The sequence below is a fragment of the Brienomyrus brachyistius genome, unplaced genomic scaffold (assembly GCF_023856365.1).
Source record: "Brienomyrus brachyistius isolate T26 unplaced genomic scaffold, BBRACH_0.4 scaffold603, whole genome shotgun sequence".
NCBI lineage: Eukaryota > Metazoa > Chordata > Actinopteri > Osteoglossiformes > Mormyridae > Brienomyrus > Brienomyrus brachyistius.
In genome coordinates, this window is record NW_026042878.1 from 37,671 (window position 1) to 45,204 (window position 7,534).

A 7,534-nucleotide genomic window follows, 5' to 3' on the forward strand; every position below is an offset into this window, starting at 1 on the left:
TCCCCTATGATCCTGTACTGAATATATTATAAAATGCATGGACATAATCAAATGCTACATCTTCCTTAACTATTCATTTAACATTTTTTAAATGATTTATTTTTCCACTTTTACGTTTAGTGGTCACTCCATAAGAGCTGTCCTTTAACGTGCTGCGCAGTGTCCCTGGATGCTTTGCAGTCCACTGCAAGGCTTGGACTTGAGGAGTCAATTCATTATGAAATGACTCCCAGTCTGAGCTGTGAGCTAATGCAGAATAACCAGAAGCCAGGTAGTGACTCTTGGTTGCTGTAGTTGTTCTCTTCTGACCAGGGAGGTGTTCCACTAAGCAGGATTTCTCAGTTAGCGGAGTTAACTTAAGCTAGAAGTCATGATTGTTCAATAGGAATGCTCCTTACCTCTTACTGGACAATTATGAGTGAGCCAGTGTCTTGTTTAAAAAGAGAAAATCTGTATCCATCTTCTGAATTATTCTGAATTATTCTACTCCTAAACAAACAGTTATCCTCAGAGGCAGCATAACATCTTGGCAGCTGCTCAATGCAGCATTGAAAAGCACTACAGAGAGTAATGAGCTCACAGATGTAATGAGCACAGAGCACGCTGCTCTCAGCAGTTGAGGACATAAATTTTTCCCCACAGAATACTCTGCTTGTGTAGTGTTTGTACTTGGCCTGCTACTGAAGGGGCATAAGTGATAATTAAGTGACATGATAATAAAGTGCATTGCTGGGTGTTTCTTTGCCAATCTCGCATGAAACAGTACTGTGATGCAAGACAGGGAGCTCGCACTCCCTCATTCAGAGAAGGGCACAGAGTGCGGCTGTGGAAACCAGCGCATGTGCAAAAAGGGCATCAGAAATTCTCTGCACCCATCGAGACCCATCCTGGCTGACGGGAAAGCATGGCATGCTGCCCATTTGGCCTCAGTACCCAGTGGACTTCCCAAATTTCCAGCCCTGCCAAAGACTGGTCCTGAAGGAACAGTTGAGCTTGGAATGGCCTAAGGAACTGGAAGCTGTGCAGCCAGGGCACACAAACCATCATCGGCTCAAGGACTATGGAACTTCACAGAATTAAACAAAGAAATGAAATGCATGTTCTGACCGTGATTTTCTGGTTAGAAAGAGATACCTTAAAGGAAAAGATAGATTCAGTATAAAATATATAACAGTTGTTCGTAGATCCTCTTACTGTGGTCCTCAGTGAATGGAACATTTCTAATTGTAATTGATTTCTGTTGGAAGCAAAACAGGCAGTTCATAGTGAAAAGGTTGTGCAGTTACAGGAAGGCACAAGCACAATGTTTTTTGTTGAACTTACATTCTATTTTGTCTGGGGTGTAATGACCTTATAGGAAGAAATGTTACAGGTAAGGCGTGTCTTTAATAGAATACAGTGCTGCTGCAGGAAGTAAAGGGGGGATGTTGCGTTCAGTTAGTAATTGTTCTGTTTTCCATATTACTGTATGGAACCTAAAGAGGGTGCTGTAAGGCTGTTTGATTCGACTTCAATTCCTATTCCAAGAGTCAAGAATGGATAGTATATCCCAGGCAGCAGTTTTCCAGATTATCAACTTCAAAAACTAAAAAATATGATAGGAAAAAAGTCTTTGTAAAATTAAGAAGTATATAATACTATGAATGACAAGGGGTCTTAATACTTGCATTTCAACCAGTTCACATGTTCACACACCGCTTCATACTTCAATATAGTCAAGCTGAGAAGTAAGGGTTAGGGTTATAATTATCAATAAATAATGTACTTCCCTGTGAAACAATGATGCTGGATGTTTATTTGCATATCATGATATGGTGCAGCCTTTTAATAGGTTTCTGTTTTTCTGTTAATCCTTCATGGTGTTGAATAAGTCAGCAAGCATAAGTGACTGGTGTTTTCGGGGGAGACTCCCTAGAGCTGGAGAGAAATACCTTAAGGCACGGGATGAAAAATCCCAAATCTTCCAGGAAAAATGTCAGCATTATATGTATTTGCCACACAGAACAGAACAAAAAATTCCTTAGGGAATCACACGCCTACCATAGTCACTATACTACTCAGAACGCCTGGCAGCCACCAAATCAAACATAGGAAAAGGTCCGGATTTATAGCGTTAGAATGTGGTAGAGACTAATATCCATAACGTACCATCCTAGAACACACTGTGCTCTAAAATTTAAGCCCAATTAAAATCTGAATATTAAATGAGGAAAATAATTTGATTTGTTCTTCTATCCCAAGTTGTGGTCTAAAAGCAATAAAAGCCTGCTTTGGGGAAAATGCACTCCTGTAGCCACTAGGGGAGCTCTCACCTCTTCTGGGAAGTGAATACATGGTTAGTGCCAGGCGCAAATGAATATCTTTGATTTTGCATCCATGTGGTAACTTGTTGAAGTTGTCCGATAGTCAGTAATACATGGTTTAATTATTATGATTGTTTATTTATTACTTTATAACATCTAAAAGAAACTGAAATAGGAAAGCTTATTTTAATTTATGGTCCACTGGATAAACACAGACATTACAGACGGTTTTTGAGTCTAATGCTGAATGTTTTTTGCGATCATTTTTCTGCCTGCATATGCTATGATTGGTGCAGTGAAATTTGAGAATGTGTTTGTGGTCAGTATCATAGCCTCAGACAACAAACCAATGCTGTAGTGTGTCACTGTGTTTACATGTGAGAGGGGTTCCAGTTACATAATGAACTCGTTCTAATTGTTTTGACGGAGCTCGACAAACCTAAAAAATAAATGCTGGTTTTATCAAAAACTATGTCATATAGCTATATTTCAGATTTATTACAGCTAAACACATCTCAGAGCTCCTAGGAACCTCCTTCTCCCTACATTTCCCTCCTTCACACTCTTCCCTCAAATACTGTTACATTTGTCTTTTTTCCACACTCACACCCTGTCTTGATCATACTCTGACTACATGGCATCCATATGCAGGGCAAACTATTTTACAGTCTTATCTAGTATAATAGGACATGAACATTGAATTTGATAGTTATCTTTTATTTACACATTAGGACACAACGCATGAACATGAAGGGATCGTTTGCATTTGCAACCAACACCTCCGCAAACCCCCCTGCGGAATACTGGCCGCGGACAGGGGTGGGAATCCCCAAGCTGGAAGACTGTACTGCGTCATGTTAACATTAGCTAGCTAGTTAGCATGGATACAGAGTGCACCGGGCTAAAACTATAAAGGACGTAAGGTGTGTGATATAGTAAAACACTTACTAACTGGTAATGCACGTTAGCATTACGTTAAATGACAACTTTACCTGTTACTTACCAGAATAGCCTCCTACACGTGCGACGAATGACAGCAGGCAGAAGGCTGCGTGTTTTTCAGAAACACACCGGAGTTAAACTTACGCCGCATTATTTACCGGCACTTCTAACACCAACATTTGCAGCCGTTAACTCATATGTGGTAGTAACACTGAAATTACTTTCTCTGCGTCAAAATAAGGCAACACTGTGATTTTGATACTTTATCATTTATACTTAACTGTACCTTCCTCCCATTCCTCCGTCTCTGCTTATTGACATTTAGGAGAGTCTCAGATATAAATTAACAATTCAAAATTATCAAACAAAGACAGACACAACACTGAAAAGATGACAAAGACACAGTTTGAAAAGTAAATATGTTTTATTGCAAATCTCTTATCTTAACATAGCCTACCTTATCATATGTTAACTTAACCCATCTTATATCTTAACTTAACCTATCTTATTATATTTTAACTTAGCCTATCTTATCATATAACTTAACCTATCTTATCTTATTATATTTCAACTTAGCTTATATTAATATATTTCGTCTTAGCCTATCTTATATTTTAACTTAGCATATCTTATCCTATCGTATCTTATAGCTACATTAACACTTAAACAGTATCTCTTTCCGTTGGGTCCCGCGGGATCCCAGTCCCAATGCAGGGCTCTAACACGGGTATTCTAAGAAAAAGAAAATAAACACTTTACTTAACTTTACTTAAAGCAGTCATATAACTGCATTATACATACCCAATTAATGCCTTATAAATCATTTATAAAAGTATAAAAAACACGGCTGTAAATACTTATACAAAGGCATAACACATAGCTATGCTGATAATGCATTATGAATGCTCTGATCTATATATACACAATAAATATCTTCATAATACATTATATCGGCCATTAATCCATAATAAACAAGGCTATAATGTGTTATGCTTTTTTTGCAAGTGCATTGTGAAGGTGTCAATAATGCAGTTATATTACTGCTTTAAGTCATTTGTAAACCTGAATTCACAACCTTATATTTACTGCCTCTTGCTACTTCTTCTGAAGGGCAGGGGACAGCAGAAGAAGCACCACTTCATCTTCTTCTTCTTGTGGCTCTTCTCAGTATCATCTTCAGAAAGATCTTCGGCATTCACATGGAATGATACTTCTTCTTCACTGTAGATCTTCTCGGCAGCATCGGCATCTTCTTTTGTTTTATCTGTCTTCATCACTTCAGTCTCGTCCTCTTCCTCAGGTCCTTCTTCTGGTATAGTCAGTAGCTGTGATCTTTAAGGGGGGATATTCTCAACAAAAACTAATGCTAGTATCCCGTCAGTGTCACAGGCAAGTAAACATGTTATGTATCTTATTTGACCGTACCGCAGATTTTTTTACCTGTGAAATGTGGTTCCCTGTTTTCTAGTTTTAACATTCCTCATGTTGTTGCAGTTTCGAAAATAGTCGGTTCACTAAGTCATATCTATGAATCCTCTATTTCACAATTACCATGCCAACATCGCGTATCGCCCAAGGAGGCACACAGGGTTTCAAATCTATGGCGGTGCTGCCTACACTACTACCAGTCACATGACACAGGAGCTACCGAATACCCGCCAATCGGGAGCCGGCTAGATCAACCACGCCCACCCGTCACATAGAGGAGAGTGAGGCGAAAGAAGCGAATCAGTTTAAAAATGTCACCATTAACGCGGTATTTAGTAGTCTGGAGATATTTTACTTTAAGCAAGGCACAAAATAAAGTTGTAGTATTTGTAATAAAATTTGAAGATTAGCCATCCCCAAGGAGCTGACAGGAAAGCCAGGTACAGGTTTAGTCCTCCTTAATCAGCTTGTCGGTTACTAAATGTCGGCAAATAAGCTTGCCTTTTTCTGTGATTTTTTTTCAGTTTAATTGACACTTAAAGAAGTAATCTGAGACCTGAGATATAACATTAGCAACGATGGTCATTTTTTACACTCATGGATTTTAACATTGAGGACGTGTGTCACATGTCATTTTCACATAGAGGGAGTTTAATTGTTTTTATCTGTGTCTGTGTGTCAACATATGTCTATTTAGTTATGTCACTGAAATGTATGATTAGTATTGACATTTCCATAGACTACTATGTTTTAATAAAAATGTATGATCCTTTGGGAGTTGGGCAATAGAACGGAATTGTAAAGTATCAATAAGAAATACTATTAATGAAGTAGCCGCCGTAACCTTTTGCTTTGTATGAAGTGTGCATACAAAACACAAATAATGCAGTTGTACTGTTATGTATATAATTTAAAAGGTATACTTGCCAGCAAAAGATTGAGTTAATAAAATTAAATGAAAAGTATTAAGACCCCTTGTCATTCATAGTATTATATACTTCTTAATTTTACAAAGACTTTTTTCCTATCATATTTTTTAGTTTTTGAAGTTGATAATCTGGAAAACTGCTGCCTGGGATCAACTATCCATTCTTGACTCTTGGAATAGGAATTGAAGTCGAATCAAACAGCCTTACAGCACCCTCTTGTGACATACAGTAATATGGAAAACAGAACAATTACTAACTGAACGCAACATCCCCCCTTTACTTATGTATTCTTCTTCCTGCAGCAGCACTGTCTTCTATAAAAGTCACGCTGTCACGATCGCGGTCGGGCGAAGCGGCGATCGTGCGGGCAGGCAATACTACATAAATTTGGGGGGGGGCAGTAGTGGTGGGCTTGTTTATTTATTCTACATAATTGTAAGATATAAATGCGTTAATTAGTAAAGAAGTTATGGCTAAAAGATCTTTCCATCTACATCTGTTGCTTGTTTATGTCTAATTATCGCTCCAAGATGGTGGCGCTGCTGACTCGTTGTGGAAAAGCGAGATGAGGCATCTAGGCTTTCAAATTCATGAGCACCACCATGTACTTCGTTTAAATGGGAGGTTCACCCCAAAACTATAAAAAGATATTTTAGAGGGGCCTTAATGCTATCTATTCATCAAAGTTCTGCTGGGAGTTGTTCAGGTTTGGAAATATCAGCCGTAGAAATGTCGGGCTTCTATCGAAGTACACTACTCGTATCACTGCGCATTAGACACAAGCGCGAGCTGTGTGTGGAGTTGGGTAGAAGGAAATAGTTCGTATATTAAACTGCTCGCGACGAAGTCTGTGGATTTTCTTAACCTGTTCCTGATTTCTGGTAAGGGATATTGCTGTTGAATTTTTCAAATACGATGTTCTGGCGCTTTAAGTAGTGAAAGCAAAATTGAATCTTATTATATTGCTTATTCATTAATAAGTACCTATAACATGTATACTGCCCAATGTTTTGATTTAATAAATATTTAAAATTAATAAATATTTCAAAAATACTTCAATATTTAAAATGGTTCATGATTTTCAGGAGCGGTACAGTGGTTAGCATTTCTTTGGGTCCCAGGTTCGAGTCTCCGCATGGGTCACATGTGTGCGGAGTTTGCATGTTCTCCCCATGTCGTCATGAGGTTTCCTCTGGGTACTTTGGTTTCCCCCCACATTCCAAAGACATGCTGAGGCTAATTGGACTTGCTAAATTGCCCGTAGGAGAGCATGTGTGAGTGAATGGTGTGTGAGTGTGCCCTGCGATGGGCTGGCCCCCCATCCTGGGTTGATTGATGGATGATTTTCAGGTCACACTGCCCCCTCAGAGCCCACCAATCAGTGACTGTCTCATAGTGTGATGTAATACACAATGTCCGCACCACCCACTTTTCAGTGAGCAGTAAAAAGACACCAGCTTGTCTCAGCGGACAGCGGCTCTTATCAGATAAGGGGAAAAGGACGAGATATCAAAAGTAAAAATAAATATATCACATTTGGTTAACATCAAATGAAAACAGCCCTGCAATAATATATTGGATTCTAGGATATCACCTATCAAAAGGGTGAATCTATTCTAGCAGACCATAAAAATCCAATTATGAACAGTGAAAATGGGCATAATAGGTCCCTATAAACGACAGGTTTCTGTCCATGGTGCTGAAAACCAGGATTGGCAGAATTCACATTACAGCGATTCCCCACTATATCGCGGATTTTCCTCCGACGCCTCACAATTCTCTGCGTATCCCGTACATTGTTTGTGGTCCGATTGTTTTCGTTTTGTTCTAAGCCCTACGATGGAAGACGTTGACCATTCAGGAGAAGGTAAAACTTCTGGATGTGCTTCGGGAAGGAAAGCGTTATGCGGACGGCGTTCGCCATTATGGTTT